The sequence below is a fragment of the Olea europaea genome, unplaced genomic scaffold (genome assembly GCF_002742605.1).
Source record: "Olea europaea var. sylvestris unplaced genomic scaffold, O_europaea_v1 scaffold65, whole genome shotgun sequence".
Taxonomy (NCBI): domain Eukaryota; kingdom Viridiplantae; phylum Streptophyta; class Magnoliopsida; order Lamiales; family Oleaceae; genus Olea; species Olea europaea.
The window spans coordinates 514,352-518,181 of NW_019264872.1; positions in this window are offsets into that span (position 1 = coordinate 514,352).

Sequence of the window (3,830 nt, forward strand, 5' to 3'; positions counted from 1 at the left end):
GTATTGACAAATGTTTCCTCTGTCATTGAGTATGTAGTTGAGCTTGTCACTGTAGTAAAATTGTAACAAATTTGCAACTACAATTATCAAAGAACAAATGTACACAACCTATTTTGTGATATACTACTACTATTCAACAGTCCCTACCTATAAAAATTAAACAACCTCAAACCTACCTTTAAGCTTGAGAACTTTACAATTCTAAAAATCTTCTCTTCGTAACTAGTATTCCCTAACCAATCTATCACAAAATATTTCCTTCGAGCCATGGGTGGACCCAAGAGGGTCTTGCGGGGTCACTTGACCCCCCCCCCTCCCACTTTTGAGATTTTCCTTTTTCCATTTTTTTTTGTAAAGTCCTGTTTGGTATAGATTGAAATTTTAATTTTAATCTAGATTAAATTTAATAATTAATTTTAATAACTTTTAAAATTTTATCAAAATTTTACTAAAAATCGAACTTTGATCCCCACCAACCAAAGGCAAAATCACAATAAATTTAAATTTTCTTTCTTTTTTATTGCTTTATCGTATTCTCTCTCTCACGCCTTTTACCAAAATTTTGACCCTTCTAATTTTTTAAAATTTATTTATAATTTCTTTACAATTATCATATCTACTACAAATTTTCACTTTTCAATCAAATTTTCAACTAATTAGAACCTAAATTTGCATTGTCTCATATACATTTTGTGTATATAAAACGTGTGTAAACTGATTATATAAAATTTAACTTATATCTGACGAATTATATTTATTTGACTGACTATCAGTATTGAATATTAGTTATATGATTTTCCTTTCGATTACTTGAATTGATTGTTTGTATCAAATATACAATTTTTTAAAACATAAATATATATTTTCCTGTGATGAGTAAAATATTAATAAACTGGCTGTTCAAAATCAAAAATACGAAATTGATGAGCACAATATTAATCAAAAAATATTTTTTAAATATAAATTTTCATTTTTTTGGGGTCAAATATGAATCATTCAAAAATAAGGAACAAAGTATTCAATTTGTACAAAATTTTGATTGTGTCCGCTAACTCAAATTCTCTGCATCCGCCCCTGTTTCGAGCCAAATATGAGAAAATATAATTTCAATTTTCTTTTGCATAAATTGCATCCAAACAATTTCCTCCCCTAGTATAGATTGTGCAAGAGTCTCAAAAGTTCCTACCTAATGGTCAACTTTGCTTAAAGAGTTATCAAAACTTTTGTGTTGTATTTTCATAACGGGAAGTTTTATCCCTAATACATACATCTATTGGGTTTGTTTTGGATTTTTTTTTAAAAAGAAAATAACTTTTTTAAAAATAATATTTAATCATTCATTCTATGTTTCCTAACCACATATTTTCAAATATTACATATATACTAGTCTATCGTTTTGAATGTCACATTAGCATTTTTAATGTTGATATGAGTTTAGTGTTTAAAGAAATAGCAATTCAATTAGTTAAAAAAATAATTATTTAAGGTAAGCTATTTGTGATATTAATTTTGAAATTAAATGATTCAATATAATAATGACAAAAATGAACATTTTAGCTTTGTGCAAAGAAAAGCATAATTTCCACCAGTAGAAAAAAATTGAAATAATTTTGGATAGAAAAAAATTTCTCCGTTGAAGAAGAGATAAACAATAATTAAAAAAATTAAGTTCAATCATAAAGAGAAAAAAATTTAAAACAAATTTAAATAGAAAAAAATTTATCTATAATACGAAAAAAAATTTAAAAATAAATTAATCAGTAATTTCCACCAGTAGAAAAAATTGAAATAATTTTACATTGAAAAAAAATCATATTGAAAAAAATTTGTCATTTGAAGGAGAGAAAAACAGTAATTAAAAAAATTAAGCTCAATAAGAAAAGAATTTTTAAAAAAATCGAAAAATTTTTTATCTATAATATAAAAAATTTTAAAAATTAAATAAATAAACAAAACAAATTTTCATCCATTGAAAGGAGAGACAATCTCCCCGTGGATGGAGAGATGTTCTCCGTCCACAAAGAGTATTTTTCCTTATTTTTTTATTTAAATTTGTTTTGTTCATATTATATATATATATTTTTTGAATTTAAAATTCTTTTTAATTCTTTTCTCTTTATGATAAAATTTATTATTTTCGATTTTTATTAAATAATATTAATATATTATTTGTTTCATTTTTGTGACTCTAATTCGTTTAATTTTTTTTGTTTAATTACATAATTTTTTTAAGTTTTTTTTTATCATATTATAAATTTCTTTTTTTTAATTCTTTTTCTCTTTATTGGTTGTGCACATTTTCTCTCCTTAAAGAAACTGCAAATGGGTGATACATAAGTCTTTAAACTTCTGAACAAATCAACAATCGTTTTTACAAATACAAACAACAACAGAACTATAAACACTACTAACTGGACCAAAAAGATTCCAGAGATACCCAAAGCAAACTCTTGTAAGTCTCATTAAATGAAAAAACAATGATCGAAAAATTTAAACTTTTCAAGTAGATAAGGGTAAAGAAAGAAAGACCTAACTAACAATTACACACTCAAATAAAAAAAAAAACCATATATTACATTAAATAAAGCCAAAGAAAATAAGAAATAAATCCACAAGAAAGTAAACATCTAACAAAAACATACATTTCATAGCCATATCTAAGAAAAATTAAAATAAAACTCCAATTAGATTTTCACGTATATATAGAGACAAGAACATACTTCACATTTAGGTAGAGAAAGATGAGCCGGCTAGATTTTCATCTAAACACAGAAATAAAAACTATGTACCTTAAATAAATATTAAAAAACTAAAAAACGGAAATACAAACAAATTTTTTTTTTTTTTTTGCAAGAATATATCCAAAGATAATCGTCACAAATTCTATGATTTTTTCCCCCACGATTGAGATGAGGACTAAGCGATGTTTTTTCCCCACAGGAAAAACAAGAATTTGGAGAGGTTTTTTTTTTTTTTTCCCGTACATGAAAGCTAATCGATTGAATTGAATGAGGAAGAATGAGTGACTTGAAAGAGTGATAGGTGGTAGATTACTTTATATTTTTTCAGAATATAATAAAAAACCACATTACTTTGACCAAATCCATTTCAAATCAGTTGAATGTGAAAACGCATGTGACAAAAATGAGCAGTCTAGTTTTGTGCAAAAAAAACAGTAATTTCCATCTCCAATAATAGAAAAAAATTGAAAAAATTTTAAATAGAAAAAAATTCTCTTTTCACGGAGAGAAAAAAATAATTGAAAAAATTAAGCTCAATCATAAATAAAGAGAAAAAAATTTATAAAAATTTTAAATAGAAAAAATTATCTATAATATCAAAATAACAAATTACAAAAAAAAATTACAAAATGAATAAATAAATAAATAATTTCAAAACGTAGAATTTTTTTTTTGCTCCGTGCACGGAGTAATTATTCACTCTGTGCATAGATTTTTAAATAAATATTTAGATATATTTAATTTTTTAAATTAAATATTAATAGAAAAATTACACTATTTAGAATGTAAAAAGTTACTTACAAGTAAAAAAATTCACTTCAAGTTATTTAAAAGTAATAAAAAATTTATAATTATAAAAGCTACTTATAGATAATAAAATATTAATTTCAACTTTTTAAAGTAATTATTTAGATATATTTGATTTTTAAAATTAAATATTAATAAAAAATTTACTATAATTAAAATAAAAAAATTGCATGCAAAGAGACACTCCATGCAAGTGTCTCCAAGGAGACCGTGCATGGAGACGCATGCATGTAGTGTATCCTTGTGCGCGGAGTATTAGTATATGTTTTTTTTTTTTTTTTT